At 32.5% G+C, this 19,071-nt stretch overlaps 2 long non-coding RNA genes across 2 annotated transcripts; one reads left to right on the top strand and one right to left on the bottom strand.

The window, feature by feature from the left end:
• Positions 1-234: 234 nt before the first annotated feature.
• LOC145321778 (uncharacterized) lies at positions 235-1,153 on the bottom strand. Its single transcript, XR_013880406.1, has 3 exons — positions 1,095-1,153; positions 705-754; positions 235-403 (listed from the first exon to the last, which is right to left on the bottom strand). It is a non-coding gene; the product is annotated as an uncharacterized LOC145321778 (long non-coding RNA).
• A 2,858-nt stretch (positions 1,154-4,011) lies between these two features.
• Positions 4,012-5,085, top strand: LOC145323255 (uncharacterized). The gene is made up of 3 exons (XR_013880896.1): positions 4,012-4,092; positions 4,627-4,717; positions 4,919-5,085. It is a non-coding gene; the product is annotated as an uncharacterized LOC145323255 (long non-coding RNA).
• Positions 5,086-19,071: the final 13,986 nt, after the last annotated feature.

The raw sequence follows: 19,071 nt of genomic DNA, 5'->3' as shown, positions 1-19,071 counted from the left end.
CTAAATTATTTTGGGGTATATTTTTTGTTACAGACAAAGCCCAAGCTTTTTCTGAGGGGGGAGACCCCCCTCAACCCCCCCTTCCCCTGAGGGGGGAAACCCCCCTAGACCCCACCCCTGACGCTCACAGAATCTTTTAAAACATTACACTTAAAACTAACAAAAGTTTAAACATTCAGGAAAACTCGAGTTATAGAGTAGGTTTGCCAAACAAAAATTTTATAAATACACAAATAAATCAAATTAACATTTATTTTAGGGTAAACATTTAACAAAATAGATATAAAATAACCAGTTGATTTCTTCATGTGTAATTTTGCAAGCAGACACCAAAATCGTTGCCACATCTCCAAGTGACTTTTACATAATCAATAACAGGCAGAATGGAAGGAAGCTAATTCTCCTAAAATATAACAATTATTTTGATAGGTTGGTAATAAAATCTATTTGTCTTTCTATTAAAGCATTAATCTTTGCAATTTTAAAATCACAAGTTTAATATTTATAGGACAATTATAACATGTCTAAGTTTGTTAATATTGATGTACTTACCAACAGAAAGTCCGTCAGGCAGACACACGGACAGACAGACTTACGGACACAGATTTACAAACAGACAGATGTGGATAAACAGTTGAAGTGACATACAGACGAATGAACAAACGGGCATTAATTATAGAGAAGCTAGATTTAACAAAACTTACCATGCAAACTCTCGCAGCAAAAAATGGTAGATTCAAGTTTTCTGACAAGCCTAAAATATTTTATATAATTATATTTCTTATAAAAATATTGATAATAATAGCTGCGCCCCCAAGCTTCCATGTACAAAGAATGGACAGAAAAAAATGGCCTAAAACCATCCCAGGACCTTTGTAAAGCTAAACTGAAAAAAAAACCATTCGGACCAGTAATTTCTGAGATCATAAGTATCAGACAAAAAACATTAATACTTTATGTAATAGTTCAAGACATTAATAAAGCTTCCCTGAAAATTACAATTTAATCGAACAAGCATTTTTTTTAGATAATTAGCTTCAGGCAAAAAAACAATGTACTTTATATAATAAAATAACACTGAACAAAATACCTACGTTTTATCTGACATAACCTCCGCCTAAATTAATGTTCAAATGATTACTAAGTTAGAAAATATTGTCGTACATTATATTAAAGAACTTTATAGGTCAGCTGAATCTTAGTTTCCGATTTTGTATGTGTCACCGTCATCCTATCTAAATATTTACTACTAGTTTAAAAAGCTTCAAACTTCTAAAAAAAATCAAAATTTAGTTTTCACAACTATTTTTACGTTTTATTAAATGGAGTTCCAATTAAAAAAAGGGAGGACTTATACTATGGGTAGGGGGGGGGGGGCGTTGGGGATTAATAGAAAAACTATTATACCCCCCCCCCCCTTTCCTTTCAGCTTTTCCCTTTGACTGGATTAGCTGATAATAGCTTTTGCAATAGTTAGGTTATCTGTCGTACAACTTTGGAAATCAGGGAACAAACGGGTAATCAATTTTTAGTTGATCATTTTATTTTCAGAAAAAAGGGGTAAATATAAAGATTTCAAATAATTAGCTAAAATGAAAAATTAAGTTATTTTTATAAAACAGAAAAATTTCATTGTTACAAAAAGGAAGGTATAAAAAATATATTTTTGAAGAAAATATTTATCTTTTGAAGAGAGAGAGGGGAAGAGATAGAAATAGCATGTGAGTGAGAGAGAAAAAAAGAATTAGATGAAGTGGTGGGGGGGTAAATATATAAGTGAAAGAAGAGAGAATGAGATGGGGTATGGGGAGGGAGGGGAAAAGGAAACAGACAGAAAGAGAGAGAGGGGAGGGAAAGAAAGGCACAGAGAACCAATGAACGTACAGTATAATTACCCTTGTAATATGTATTATTTCAGTTTTGAGTTTTTAAGACAGAGTTTTAAATCCAACAAACCCAAGTATCGTATTTTAATAATATTGTTAATACAATAAAGGTCATTTAAAATCATTTCATCAATATTAAGGTCAAGTGACAAAAATTTTAATTTCCACCTACTTCGCCCCCACAGGGGGGGCAACAGTAGACGGACAATTCAAATTTTTGATCACATGACCAAATTGTTGAAATAATTTTAAAATCCTTTATCGCATTCACAATATTACGTAAATATGATAAATAACTATTAAAGTGTAATTTTAGTAATTGATATGGTTTTCAGCCATTAATAAAGTTAAGTGAAAACTGATAAAGAAAGAATTATGGATTATCAATGAAATTGATTAGATTGTATTTATATACAAATATCAAACTTATACACTTACGTTTCTTTATATATTATAGAAATTTATTTTGCATAGTTCAAAATTTAATATAATTAATTGATAACAAAAACGATTTAATATTTTTTGTTAAAAATATCTTAATAACTTATAGAATTTTAAGTTTAAAAAAAATAGACCTCTTGCGGGAATGAATTAAACTACGTTATTTAGACTTTTGGTATAAAGTTTGAAGTTTATGCATCCAACTATATAACGAAGAAATAAATGTTATGGTTTGTAGGGCTACGCCCCCTAGAGGCCTCTAGAAGCACTTGAGGTGGATGGTGGAGGTGAAGTCGACCCCCACCCATTTTCAATTTTAGTTCAGAAAAGAAAAAGTAAAGCGAAGTTTTGGAGCTAATTTTTTCTAGAGGCAATTTAACTTGGGAGGGTGGAGATTCCATCTTCCTGAATAGTTGAAACCTCTACCTGGACAAAAAAGTAGCTTCACTGTAAAGAAGAACCAGTTCAGCGATTAGCGAGATCCTTACTACTATATATCATAGGACTAGCGGCTACGCCCCTAGAGGCCTCTAGGAGCACTTAAGGAGTGGGGAGTCGAATTTGATAACCCATTTTTTTATTTTAGATTTTATAAGAAAAAGCAAAAAAAAATTTTGGGGGTGGAAAAAATTTTTTTTTTTTTTTTTGGTCGGGGTGCCCCTCTTCATAATTTATAATTTTAGTTAAAAAACGTTACATTTTTTTATGGGGGGGGGGGGGTATTTTCATTTTTTGGGGGGTTGGGGGTGTCCCACCCCCCAAGAAAATAGTTATAAACCTTCCAGGGACCTATGAGAAGCTACCCTGTTAAGGAGAACCCGATCGGTTCAGCAGTTAGCGAGATCCTTCGGTACAGACACACAGATACACAGACACACAAACATCCTGTTACTTTAGTATAAGGATAAGATATTGCAAATAGCTTGCAAATAGGACCTAGAAATATGCTCCTAAAGTTAAAACAAATCTAGGATAAAAATGACAAAGCTGCTTATGATAGTTTGGCCTACAACTTACTTACCAACAATGATATAGGATAGAGGACCCGCGGATTTTGTTTTGTTGGAGTTTTGAAACCAAGCCATAATGTTTTTACTAGATGGTGTTTTATGACTAGTTCAAAAGCACCAGTCTCTAGAAAATTAGACAAAAAGGCTTTATTAATACTAATGTTTTCTAAAACAATATATTAAATGTCCTTAATAAAATTGCCTGTTTAAAATAATTGATATTTTTGTGATCTTGTTTTTTTATTTCTAACATTGCAAAATGCGTGGATCCTTTAAAATAGGTTCTGACTGTTTGCCACCCTGTAAATCGATGGTTCTAACTGCTAAACTTATTTTTCACAGGACATTAGTTGCTTGGTTTTAGTATAAATGCATATGTAAAATATAATATTAATTCTTGGTTTGTAAATTTTTAAATCACATTCTATGCACTAAAATTCTAACTTTTCCTACTAACGAACTAAATCAGAAATTTTAAACTTACAGAAAATCATAAAACCACTTTTCGTCTTTAGGGGAGGATGGATTTGTCAAGAAAACACCTTAAAACCATCCCAAGACATATATAAACCTACCCTAAAAAGAATTGCTCATTCGAACCTGCTAGTTCCGAGATCTTTAACTGCAGACAATAACCCCTTACGACTTTATATTATAGGATACATTTAAACATATTTTAAAACCTTGCAATTTATTTTAGAGAAACTTATACAGTATCCAACAGATTAAAGTTCACTCTGAGTAATGAAATAAATGTAAGCCTTTATATCTAACTACTAGCGGATGCGCCTCTACCATCTAGGGATTCTCTAATCAAAGGGTTAAGGAATTACAGCCAAAGAAAGTTAAAATACAGCCTAAAACCATTCTAAGACTTAAATAAAAAATAGCATAAACTCATTACCAGACCTATGTAAAGCTTCTCTTAAATGGAGAACTCAATTGGTTTATTAGTTATCAAAATCTTCAGAAAAAAAAACTTACTTCTTTATATAATGGGATATCCTTCTGCCTATCTATATCCTTAGCTGTCTATCTATCTATCTTACTTATCTATCTGTTTATCTATTTATCTATCTATCTATCTAGGTATATAAGAAGACATATAGCTATGACATGTTTAGCCTTATAGTATAAGTTGGTAGTGCCCATATATCTATCTATCTATCTTTCTATCTTTCTATCTTTCTATCTATCTATCTATCTATTTATCTAGGTACATAACAAGACATACAGCTATGCCTATAGCCTTATAGTAGAAGTTGATAGTTCCCTATCTATCTATCTAGGTACATAAGAAGACCTATAGTTATGACATGTTCAGCCTTATAGTAGAAGTTGGTAGTGCCCTGGGGCTATGGCTTGGTTTAAGTGCTTTAGGTAAGTTTTAAGAAGTTGCTTATAGTGCCTATAAAAAAGAACATCATGCAATACAAATGACCAATGATAGGCCAGTATACATTTCAATTGACCAATGGTAAAATATACACTGGTCTATCGGGTACGACTCCACTGCACACGCCACTAGTTTAATTTTTTAACTTCAAACTCATTAATGTCGTCATCCTTGTCTCATTTCAGGATTAGTAGATTCGGCGTTGTCAGTTTGGTCTTGGTTATTGAAACATGCTATCAACATTGGAGTAATTTCTAGTAAATCAGCTAGAGGAAGAAAAAATAAATTGAAAAGAAAGAAAATAACGACTTCTTCTGCAAAAATATGAAGTTTTTAAAAGATTATATAAGGATAAAACAGGGTCTATAATCTATTATATTTTTCTAAATTTTCATGCCTTCAATTTATCCATAAACCTTATACTTAACTTATTGTTTTTTTTGTTTCGAAAATAAATGTTTTATTCATTTACTATATTTTACTTATTTTCAAAGAGAAAAATACAGGTTGCGTGAAAAAACTTGTTTATGAAAATTATAGTACATCAATAAGAAAAAAAGATATTTTTATATGCAGGTTACTAACTTGGCTCAATATATATTGAAAAACGCTTTGTCGGTGTCCTTGAAATGCCTATGAAGCACTATATTCCCTACCTCACATTTTTAAATTAAATTGAAAATAAGGGGGAGATTTTATCCCTTTTCCTAACCCCTGCGAGGTAACTTAGTATCAAATATAACCTAACCTAACCATACCTTAAGTAATAAACAAACAATTTCCCCCTTCTATTTTCAATTTATGTGAAAGTAAGTGGGGTTCCTTGGTTCGACAAGATTCTTTGAAGAAAATTACCAGTTTTTCTTTAGAATTGTTACCTTAGCAACAAACTTTAATAAATGCAAAATCAAAATGACAATCCGTGAATTTTTAAGTGTTGAATATTCATAGACCGTAAAGGATAGGACAATGGGGATAAAAATAATGAATGTTCATTAGGGTGGGTCGATTTTGAACAATGTTTTTCTGAGACCAAAGCGGGGATCTGCAAACGATTTGTATGAGTATAATACACCTCTGGGTGATTTAAAATTTATCCTAAGTCTTAAAACCGCTGACAACCAGACGTTCAATTGTATAGCTATTTGTAAATGGGTGTCAAAAATTTATTGAATCAGAACTATGGCTTTATGGTGCTCCCAGGAAAGGCATTGAGGAGTAGAATCAGGAACTTTTGACCGTTTCAAAATATCTCGTTCCTAGCCTGAGAAAATCTAAAAAAAACTCTACAAATTAGACAATTCTCAATACACCTTTAAAAATGGTGGTTTTTTATTCATTTCTAAGGCTAGGAATGAGATATTTTGAAACGGACAAAAGTTCCCGATTCTACTCCTCAAGGCCTTTCCTGGGAGCACCATGAAGCCAACATTCTCATTCAATATTTTTTTACTGTCATTGACAAATAGCTATACAATTTTATGTCTGGTCGTTGGTAAAAGGTTGGTAAATAAAGGGTAAGGAAGCGAAATATGACTTTGACTGACTAATAGTCGGAAATTCATTATATAACTGGGGAAATGCACAAAAATATTTAGCCCTCTAGCACTAATAGAAACTGAGATAATAAGTAGAGATGACTTGAATATTGTCTTTGCATATTTTTTTTTATTAATGAAATACATTTTTAAGTGGTCGCATTCTAAACATCATTTTAAAAAAAATCTTTTTTGGTCAGAAATTTTTTTAAAGTTAGTTTTATCTAGCTGTTGCACATCCCCTCTTTGTCTAAATCCGATATGAAACGCCCTAATGTTCATCCCCATTAATAACAAACAAACGTAGATTTGATTAAGTTGGAGAAAAGTGTGTACAATACTACTTTGAAGCGACAAGTCAAGAGTTTAAATGAACCCAAAGTTTTTGATCTAAGGAAGGAGTGAGCATGTTTATGGAATATTGGGTACAAATATAATTTATAGTCGATTGTTTCCTCCCTCCCTGTCAGTTTTAGAATTATGAACAAAAAATAAATTTTAAAACTTTATAAAGACATTATCATTATTTTTTAAAAATTACAGCATTAAAGATTTAGGTAATGTTTTTTTTTTCATAAAAGTTGCTTTGAATGCTGTTTAAAGATGTCGGATAACAAGGATTAGACATATATATCTTCAATTATAAAGTTTGACTACAACTTAATGGATGTGTATTAGAGAGATAGACCAATTTAGAAATAGGGAAACCAATTTATGATGATGTTAAAAGATTTTTTTTATAACTGCAAAATTTATATTGTGACAAAGTACGTTTGATTTACAACTTAATATTTATTATTATCTTACCTCTATTTTGAAATGATTCTCCTTTGCAGTTAAGCTTTTTATAGAAGAATTTTAGAACTATTTTGGGAGGGTACAAAGATAAATCGCCCCAAGAAAAATATCACACCCATATTATTGTTAGTTTAGTTTTTATTTTTAAAATTAAAAAAAAGTGGAGTTGGACTTTTGAAAACCCTCCCTTCCATAGATGCAAAGCAAAAATAATCCAATGCATTTGTGGTATTCGGCAACCGTGAGCCATGCCTATGGCACCCCTGACCGGGGTTCGGGGAAGGGCCACAGGCCCTCCCCCGAGTCCTGGGGAAGGGGTCTGCCGACCCCCTCCCTATGCCTAAAATTAATGATTGAATCTGACAAGCTTTATTATGGTTAAGCTGCATTGTTAATTCCCCCCACCCTTTCCAGGGATGGGGGATCATTATTGCCCAAACTGACTATTGTATATGTATTATAATGCTTTTATGTTATGATTATTTATTCCTATCTGTGTAACTATTGTTTGTTGTATATAGCTTTAGTATTCCTTAGACCTTCAATAAAGGGACAACTGAAATAGATGTTGTTTGTTATTTAGTGATTATTAGAGAAGCGTAGCTTCTCTATAGTAAGGTGTCCACGTCTGTTCACACTGCCGTAGTCTAACCGAACTCTGGTGTCTGCCATTTATCCTCGGCGGATACCACACATTGTCACAGTCAAAAGTACATTTAAGTAAATTCTTAGGGCAAGTTTTAGATCTTTATGGTACAGTTGTTTCAAATTGCTAAAGCTTATTAATATGTTCTGATGTCTAAAACTAACTAATTCAAACTCTCGTTTTCTTTGACTGTAATTATGTAACTTTACAAAGTGTCATAAAAATCAGCTATGTGACGTCATAAAAATCAGGGATTATTCATCTCTTTTTTTATAGGTTTTCTGTCCGACTTCTCCCCTCATCTCCCTCATTTTTATGACGGCACATGCCTGATGTTTGAGACACTTGGTAAAGTTACTTAATTTTTAGTTGAGCTCTTAGTCAATTTTAGATCAATGTAATCAAAAGTTACCTTTTGTAACTAAACGTTTTTCAAAAAGTTTAATTTGAACAAAAAAAGAAGTGTTCCATTACAATGTAAAAAGTTATATTTTTGTAATGCAGAGATTTGTTGGTATTGAGGCGTGCCCGCCCATGGAGAAAAAGCAAGGACAAGATCTTAAAGTAGCTTTGAAGCAAGTGTATTATAAAAAGTGTACCATATAACTCCGACCCCGTCCCTAGCATCTAGGGGAAAGAGAAAAAAATCCTGAAACCATCCAATTATTCCCAAGACTTAAATTTAAATATAGGATGGCTTAAAACCAACCTGGTAACTATATAAAGTTTCCTTGAATTGAAGATAGAAAATAGAATAGAAAATTTGTATACATACATTAAATATAATGTATTGTTTGTTTTATTTGTGTTGATTAAGGATTGCGTGTCTTGAGACACTAGACTGCTTGAATACTGTATTCAAAACTAACCTTTATGGATGGGAAAACAGACAGTTTTAAACAAATAATGCACTGATTGAAAATGTTATGAGTATAAGTGTGTGAATATTGCAAATTTGACTGTGATTGTTGCTATATTACCAATGGAGGCAACTCTGGTACAATACACATACGTCATACTATAATTATACAAATGCTTTGTCATATAAAAACTAAAGCAAGGCATGGCCTGTGTAGTGTGTATATGTATTCTGTATTCTGTATTGCCACCAAATCTTATCCTAATGCAAAAATTAACATAATGGGCAAAGACCAGTCCAGATTATGACACTATCCAACAGGAGTGTCACATGGTATTATTCTTAACAGAGGTGCCATATAGAAATATTCTTGTGCTATATGAATTCTGTATTGTCACCAAATCTTATCCTAATGCAAAAATTAACATAATGGGATTGGGCAAAGACCAGTCCAGATTATGACACTATCCAACTGGGGTGTCACATGGTATTATTCATAAAAGGGTTGCCAGATTAATTCATTATTGACAGGGGTGCCAGAATGTTAAATCATTGACATACACTATCTAAAAAGTTAAAGGGGGTATTATTCTTAAAAGAGGTGCCAGATGGTTCTATTATTGACTGGCACTATCTAACAGAGGTGTCACATTGTAATATTCTTGTCAGTGTTATCATTTGGTTATATTCTTGATGGACACTATCTACCAGGGAAGCCAGATGTTTGTATTATTGAAAGGGCTGCCAGATTGTTGTATTTTTTACAGACACTATCTAACAAAGGTGGTTTTATTCTTAACAGAGGTGTCAGATGTTGTATTACATTTTAATATTTTGCTTAACATCAATGCCAAAATTTAAGAAATTGTGCAGTTTAGCTTTAAGCTATGCATGATTTAATAGGCAAAAATCTTTCCAAATTAAGACACTATTTAACAATTTAAATAGTAAATTGCAATATCTTGAAGGAAGGACCTGCTTTGATTTAGTTCCTTTGTCAAGAAAACTATAATAACTAACAGTTGGACAATCTTTACAACACTTTAATATTCTTTTGTCTTTGTAATGTTATGTTATGACCTCGCAGTGTATTATTTTGTAGGATGATAAATAATTATTGTGACTGCATAGTGAATACTACAACAATACACACCACAACCATACTCCATACTGCTGCATTATTAACCAACAATGTTTGTGCTATAAAGTTTGGTTTCCCTTACTCTGTCTATATATCTGCATTATTAACTAACTTAGTTTGTGCTATAATGTTTAGTTTCCCTTGCTCTGTATGTCTATCTGCATTATTAACTAACTTAGTTTGTGATATAAAGTTTAGTTTCCCTTGCTCTGTCTGTCTATCTGCATTATTAACTAACTTAGTTTGTGGTATAAAGTTTAGTTTCCCTTGCTCTGTCTGTCTATCTGCATTATTAACTAACTTAGTTTGTGCTATAAAGTTTGGTTTCCCCTACTCTGTCTGTATATCTGCATTATTAACTCAATTAGTTTGTGCTACAAAGTTTAGTTTCCCTCGCTCTGTATGTCTATCTGCATTATTAACTAACAATGTTGATTCTATATAGTTTAGTTTCCCTTGCTCTGTCTGTCTATCTGCATTATTAACTAACTTAGTTTGTGCTATAACGTTTAGTTTCCCTTCCTCTGTATGTCTATCTGCATTATTAACTAACTTAGTTTGTGCTTTAAAGTTTAGTTTCCCTTGCTCTGTATGTCTATCTGCATTATTAACTAACAATATTTGTGCTATAAAGTTTAGTTTCCCTTGCTCTGTCTGTCTATCTGCACTATTAACTGACAATGTTTGTGTTATAAAGTTTAGTTTCCCTTGCTCTGTATGTCTATCTGCATTATTAACTAACTTAGTTTGTGCTATAAAGTTTAGTTTCCCTTGCTCTGTCTGTCTATCTGCATTATTAACTAACTTAGTTTGTGCTATAACGTTTAGTTTCCCTTGCTCTGTCTGTCTATCTGCATTATTAACTTAGAATGTTGGTTATATAAAGTTTAGTTTCCCTTACTCTGTTTGTCTATCTTCCTGTGTAAATATATCTGCAATGCTAAGCTTTCTTTAGATATCTCAATTGATTCTAGTTGGAATTGTATAATTTATTGAACTTGCTTACATATTGTACCCACCTAAAAGTTCACTCAACAAAAAATGATTGAAAAGGTATGAAATATTGTAGTATATGAAAAAAAGTTGTTGTTTTAATCCTTTGTTTTTGTAGATAGGGAGGTTGGGGTCAATTTTTGTATTAGGAGCTTCAAACCAAGGTTTTCTATAATTAAGGTCGGTCCATCAATCCGTCCGTAAGTCCGTTCTTCGTCAGTCCATAACGGTTAGCTCTTTTAGTTAATTTAGGCATGTTAGATAGGGAGGTTGGGGTCAATCTTTTATTTGGGGCTTCAAACCAAGGTGTCGTCGTAGTTCCATTAACCCCCATATTTTTGTTCTCACATAAAAAACGGTTGGGGGATGATGTTTCATATCTTGGGGGGTTGGTTTTCCCACGAAAATAGATTAAAAATACCAAAGAACCAGTTAGACATAGTTCTACTTTATATTACAAATAATTTGTTACAACTAATTGTTTACATTCGAGTAATCAGTAAACTTCGGAAGCGATAAGACGTGTCTCACCCTAGCTTAGAGACAGGTTATGTATTAATCCTTCCGGCCGGATTTATAGTGTAGGGTGCTCTATAAATTTTGTTATATATTTTTTTGGAAAAAAAAATAAACATGGCTAGTGAAAGAGATATTGCTGACACATCTAATATGGCTAGTGAAAAAGATACTGCTGACATATCTAACAAGGCTAGTGAAAAAGATATTGCTGACATAACAAAGATTCTAAAGGACAATAACATGAGCATTGAAACTTTAAAAGAGCTAGTATCAGTGATATCAGTCAAACAGAATAATGCTAACTTTAGATCAACTACCATAAGTGACCTTCAGTTGGAGAGTAATAACCATCAGCAGTACTTGCGGAATTGGTCCATAAGGCTCCATGGTGTTTCTGTGCCTGCTGACCTACTGCATGAAGCTGGAGAAGACTTTGCTTGCATGTTCACAGCTTACAACAAAGTTATCTATCCTGTTCTGGCCACGTTGGTTGTACATCCTGATAGCTGGAAGCCTGGCCTTCTAACTAAAGTACCAAAATGCTCATCTCTATTAAGCAATGGTCACTTTGTTGGTAAACAAGTTGAAGGTAAACCTAGGACAATAATCATCCGGTTTACCTCCAGATACCTTAGAAACCTCTTCCTCAAACACAAATTTGAAAACATGCCTAAGCCATCAGCATCTGATATTACAAAAGGCATTCGGTTTTATGCTGCCTACCCAGACCTAACTCACAGAAACCATGCCTATGTGATGGGTTTGAAGGAGGACCAAAGAGTTAAGGCTGCCTGGGCATTTGATGGTCACATAAAGTTTACACTAAAGGCTGACAAAGCCTTTACTGGTGCTGCGGCTAATCCTGTCAAGCCTGAAGTTTACAGAGTTAAGGATATTAGAGTCCCACCCTCTATCTGTGTTGACCAGGCTGCAGCAAATAAAACTGAATTTTCTCCCAGAAGAAGCAGGAAAGATTATGATAGGCGTTATACTAGATCCTATGTAGCAGAGAAGCATAATGGAGAACCAACCAAAAAAGCTGAAGAAAACCATGGTGGAGGGCGTGGAGGCCAACCTGGAGGCCCCAGTGGACAATCTGTTGGACGTGGTAGACACTCAGGAGGCCGTGGAGGTCAATCTGGAGGACGTGGCAGACAATCTGGAGGTCGTGGAGGTCAGTCTGTTGGACATAGTAGAGCCCCAAATGGCCGTGGTGGAGCTTCTGGAGTGAGAGCAGATACAAGAGCCCGCAGTCCAGCACCATCAAGAAGCCCCCATGAGAGATGGCAGGCAGCCACAATTAATTCCAATTCTAAATCATTTCAGGATAAATTTAAAGGTGAATCTAATTTTGGAAAATTACCTACTGACCAGGATATTTTAATCAACAAATTCAATGCTGCAAATTTGAATGAACAATGCTAAAACTTATATAAAATATTATTTAGCTTTTTTTCTGTATTGCTATTCTTATCCTAACTATGAGTTTGTTTCTTCAACAATTTACCTTTAAATTTTCATAATCATACAGAAGTTAGCAGGTTTTTTTTCACATTTCTTAAATTTCTTACTGTGTTTGGTTTTCATTTTCTTTTTTATTAGAAATCCTCAAGGCCCTTTTTATTTTTTTTTTAATTTAATGATTATTTAAGGCACCCTAATATATCTATAAATCCATTTTAACCTGACCATAATTTTCACCTGTGCTCATTCACAGGATCAATTTCTCCTTTCTGCACGGATTATCATCCCCCTTCCCCTTTATTCTGCCGCCATAATTTTATATCTCCGAGTTCCCATAAATCTTTTAAACCAACTCCTCCCCTTTCCCTTTTATTCTGCCGGCCCCATTTCATATCTTTGTTTTCCCATGGTTAATTTAAAGCAACTCCTCCCCTTTTTTTTGCGTGTATGTGAGAAATATTATCTTATTGGATATTATGTTTAAATGGAGGAATTAATTCATCAAAATGGAGTTAATGCATTACAAAATCGAAATTGGCATAGGCTTCTTTTTTCAGAAAACTCTGACTTTGATGTAGATTTAGATATATACAAAGACATTGATATTGATTCTTCATATTATTGCCCAGAAAGTTTTAGCCAAAAATTTAAAAATTCTAAAAATATCTCACTTCTAAGTATAAATATACAATCTCTAAACTCTAAATTTTCTAGTTTATCCGATTTAATTGCATTCTGGAAAAGTAAAGGGGTTGTATTTGACATAATTTGTTTGCAAGAGACTTTCTCCATAATTATGCCATCCATGTATGGACTTAATGACTACCATCAAGTTTTATACAAAACAAGGAAAACTTTTGTAGGTGGCGGGGTTGGCTTTTATATTAACAAATCCTTAAAATTTTCTATATTAAATGAATATTCTATCTTTCATGAAAAAATAATTGAATGTTTATTCATTGAAATTGAACTTGGCAATAGAAAAAAACTTCTTGTAGGTAATTTCTATCGTAGCCCAAGTAAAGGAGTAAATAATATAACAGCTTCTATGCAAACTGAAATGTTTCTTGAGCATTTTCAGGGTATTTTAGACTCTATTTCTCAACGCAAATGTAAAGCAATCATTTGTGGGGATTTTAATCTTGATCTTCTTTCCTTTAATTCTCATAATCACACTGCTGAGTTTATTGATATGTTGTTTTCAGCTGGCTTTTTGCAACTTATTTCTAACCCAACAAGAGTATCCAGCCATAATAATCTTAATTCAGCAACCTTAATTGATCACATTTGGACTAATGATGTTAAAGACCAAATGGTGGCTGGAATAATCACCACCTATTTAAGTGATCATTTCTCAACTTTTCACATTATTAAAACAAACAAATATCAGCCAACCCCAAAAGTAATTTCAAGTCGAGATTTCTCTGAAAATAATATTGCAAATTTTAAAGAAAAATTAACTAACTTACCTTTTACTGAAGTCTATAACCATAATAACCCTACAGATAGCTATGAAACTTTTCAGAAAATATTTAAGGAAGCATTTGATCAGAACTTTCCATTGAAAGAAATTCGTTTTAATAAAAACTATCACATGATAGAACCCTGGATGACCAGGGGGATTCTTAGGTCTAGGGCTAGAAAATTTCAGTTACAGTCTCAGCTTTCAAAAAATCCGTCGGAAGTGAATAAAGAATTGTATAGAAAATATAAAAATGCTTACAACAAAGTTTTAAAAACGGCCAAAAAAGTATATTACAGCAATCTTCTTTTAGCTAACCAGGGAAACCTTAAAAAAAATTGGCAGATTATAAAACAAGTCGCTGGGCTTAAGTCAAATAATAATTTCTCAACTGAAAAACTTGTAATAGATGGTACTGATATTATTGGTGAAAACAACATGGGTCAAGCATTTAATAGGCACTTTTCAAATATTGCACATAATATTAGGCAAACTATCAATCCTACTGACAGGCCACCTGATAGTTATCTTGAAGAATCTGAATTTTTATTTAACATTCCACGTATTACACCAGCTAACATTATTGAAATTGTCAATAATTTTGAAAGTAAAAAGTCTGTTGATTATTTTGGAGTATCCTCCTTCTTGTTAAAACAAATTATTACACCAATTCTAGATCCATTGTGTTTTATTTTTAATCAATCTTTAGAATCTGGAAATGTACCAGATCAATTTAAAATGGCAAAAATAACTGCTGTATTTAAAAATGGCGGTGATCCTTTTAATTTAAATGACTATAGGCCAATTTCACTTCTTTTAATCTTTTCTAAAATATTAGAAAAATACATTGCTAACCACTTGCAAGATTATTTGTCTGAAAATAATTTGATTAATGAACTTCAGTTTGGCTTTCAAGCTAAAAATTCTACATTTCATCCTATGATACACTTACTAAATCATGTGAGTAAAGCTATGAATAAAAAAGAATACACAATTGGCATCTTTTGTGACATTAGAAAAGCATTTGATTGCGTGCCTAAACAGACACTTTTAATGAAACTTCGTAAATTTGGTATTCATGGTAATATGCTTAGTTGGTTTGAGTCCTATCTTTCCAATCGAACTCAATTTGTAAGGCTTGGGCTATTTGACTCTGAACCATTAGAAGTAGATAGTGGTGTGCCTCAAGGTAGCATTTTAGGACCAATCTTGTTCTTGATATTTTTTAATGATCTTCCAAAGTCAACATTACTTAAACTTCTCCTTTTTTGTGATGACACAACAATCTTAGCCTCGGGAAAAAACCTTAATGATCTTATTTCGTTTGTTAACACTGAACTTCAAAATATTTCTCAATGGTTCAGAGCCAATCAGATGTGTTTACATCCCAACAAAACCAAATTTACAATATTTTCCCCATCCCCATCCCTTATACCTTGGAATGAAATTAACCTTTACTTTGATGAAAATGATCCCAATACACTGAATCCAAATCCATTACTTAAACATAAAATTGACTTTGTAAACCATGAAAGTGAAATCCCTGCAATCAAGTTTTTGGGCATTTACCTAGATCCAGCCCTAAATTTTAAGTTTCATATAAAAGAATTAAACAAAAAACTATCTAAATCTCTCTTTTGCTTAAGGAAATGTCAAAGCCTTTTAACAGAAAGTGCTATGAAATCTTTGTATTTTTCTATTTTTCACTGCCATTTGGTTTATGGAATTCAAATATATACTTGTGCATCGCCTTCAATTCTTAATGCCATCAAAATAAAGCAAAAAATGGCTGTAAGATGTATAAAACAAGCAACATATTATGGTCACTCTGGTCCGATCTTTAAAAATCTTCAAATTCTACCTTTTGACTCTTTGTGTATCTTTTTTAAACTTAAGCTTATGTATGAATACAAAAACGATCTGTTGCCTAGGTCTTTTAACAACATGTGGCCCCGTAGGGGTGATTTAATTGCCAATTATAATCTTAGAAATGATGATAATCTAACTATACCTGCTTCTCGCCTTTCTCTAGTTGAAAGACTACCTTACTGTTCCTTACCAACTCTATGGAATAATTTTAATGATATTGACAACATAAGAAATAGTTTGACTAAAAAGCAATTTATAAGCAAGCTTAAAAAGTGCCTACTAAATAGAATTGTAACCACATGTAATAGAATTTTATGCCGCTCATGTCTTTTGAGAAATTTAAATTAAGTAATAGCTTTAACTCCATACTTCATCTATTATCAATTTTATTTTTAAAAAATATTCTAATATCTAATGTTCTAGTCCTCTCACACACACCCTTCCTCACTCCCTCATTTTCACATTGGAATGAAATATAATCCGTTTAGTTAATTTCTGTTGTTGTTTCATATTCCTATTTTATTTTCTTTAAACTTGTATATCATCTATTGCAAAGGCTATCCAATATTACCTCTCACGAGATTGTTTAGTCCTTTGACACTGTACATAATTATTATTTGATCTGTCCTTAATATTTTATTCATATTCAATTTTTTTGTTTGTATATGAATATTTAATACCTGTATTATAACACTGTTATTATTTTTACTTGTTATGTGTGTCATAAAATAAATATCTAATCTAATCTAATCTACATTATGTATTTCTAATATTTTTATTTTATCTTTGCTTGTTATGCCTGAATTCGTTCTTGTTACATACACAAACATAATATGGACTATTAGAAACATGTATAACATGTAATTTAAATTTATGTTATATTTTTACATGTAGATAGTATCTCTTTGGTCAAAATTTTGATTTATTTTTGTAAAAATCAATGGTTTTAAATTTAACTGTTAAAAGATATTTATATTATGTTTGGTTCTCCTTCAAAAGATTCTACACAGCTATTAAAACAAATATTTAAGTTTATGTTAAATCTTCTAAACTTTTTCAAACTCTGCCAAAGGATTTCTGATACTATAAGGTAAACTGAAATCTTAGCAATTCTATAATCAGCATAAAAGATTCCATAGATTTTTTATCATTTTTTTAAGAAAAGAAAATATAATTATAATACATAAGACTGATTTTTTTCATTAAAATGGCTATTTTTAAAGAAAAGTATGTAAACGTTAGTATGTCCAAAAAGACGTATATTTGACAATTTTAGATGTAAAAATGCCAGTGTTAGATCAATGTATATTTGTCAGCATACCCAGTAATTTGTTGTCGAATCAATACAAGCAATTTTGACAAGAAAACATCCACTTTATTTCTGTAAGTTGTAGAAACGGGAAAGTACCGTCCGGGGTCCAAATACTGTAGAAGTAATATTTTATTCTTGGATATAGTTCTAAAATTTAATTGCACAGCTATGACTATTACCAAAACTACAGAAATCTTATAAATCCCTTATTCTGTAACATGAAATTTAAAATTATGAATTTAATTCTTTTTTTGTCCAAGATTTGTATGTGATACATTAAGAAATTAGAAATATTGGCGCAGTCATTTAGGCTTGCTCGCATTCTTTCTCAAATATATTTTACACCAGTGAACCTTTTTCTATATTTAGCTTATCCGTTGTGACTTTTTTTCATCAAAATGTTTATTTGACAACAGATTTTGATGTAATTGAATTGATAATGTATTTTTGAAATGATAAACTTGTGACGGTAAGGCATATTTTTCTTTTTATGATTTTAATTCTTAACAACAAATGTTCAATCGTAAATGTTCGTTTTTCCTTTTCCATGATTTATCAGATTCGTCGCTGAAAGAAATTGTATCCCTATTTAAGATAGAGAGAAAAGTTTGATAAGTTTCTTAAATAAAAGTTTCTTTTGAAAATGCACTGTCGAATGTTTTGCAAATGTCAAAAATACTTTAACCCTTAACGGTCGGGGGGGGGGGGGGCGTTGAACGCCCCCCCCCCCATCCGGTTTTTTCTATCTCATTTTCTGTGTGTGAAAGATAAAGAGCCCAAACTGCGTGACTTTTCAAGTTTGGGTATGACACATAACCGAGAGTTGGAATTTTTTGAATATCTCCATCCTGGCGGGCATAGGATGCCAGCAAACCTGGCAGGGTCATCCAGGTAAAGAGCAAAAATATTTTTTTGACTTAAAAAAAGCATTTTATCTTACCAAAATACTAAAATATCCTCTAGTAGTACATCTTCATATTAAATACAGGTGTTCAAGTCAATTTCAGGTTCCAGGTATGATCCTGCAGGTCCTGATCCTCCAGGTCTCCAGAAATCTTTAAATGGCTCCTGTGGCCGCAATTTTTGACTTAGAGACTTCAAATTTTAAACTTAAGCTTTTCTTACATGTCTACATAACGTATTAAAATTTCATAAAGATCCGCAGCCGTTTTCCCGCCGACCGCCGACTGCGGCGGCTGGCAGCTGCCAAGTACATCTGCGGCCACTGAAATTTATATTTTGATATTTGAAATATAAAATTTACATAAAGATTAACATTTTCTGCAAAAAAATTTTTATTCTAGCTTCAAAAATAACAAAATTACAGCCGTTTGAAATTTTTAAGTAAAAAAGGACCTAAAAACAAAGGTTGTTAAATAAAAGGGTGAAGGAAGCGAAAATTGACCTTGACTTACTTAAGGTCGGAAATTCATCATAACACAGGGGACTTACACAAATTTTAGCCCTCTAGCTCTAATAGGAACTGAGATAACATGGGGGGGCGTTGAACGCCCCCCCCCCCCCCGACTGATTAAGGTGCGGCAAGGGGCCCGACTGTAAGGGGTTAAAATCAAAGTCCATGTCAAATGACCAAACTATATATTACTTTAAAATATATTAATAATAGTTAAAAGATTAAGGTACAGTACAAATAATATGTTAAATTAATTCTTTTATTCCCTTCAACTTGAAATGAAATAAAAACAACTTTGTATTTGTTGCTATATTTGTTTAAGC

The sequence above is a fragment of the Acartia tonsa genome, chromosome 6 (assembly GCF_053477335.1).
Source record: "Acartia tonsa isolate MP-2025a chromosome 6, ASM5347733v1, whole genome shotgun sequence".
NCBI classification, from domain to species: Eukaryota; Metazoa; Arthropoda; class Copepoda; order Calanoida; family Acartiidae; genus Acartia; species Acartia tonsa.
This window is presented reverse-complemented; position numbering and strand designations above follow the sequence as displayed.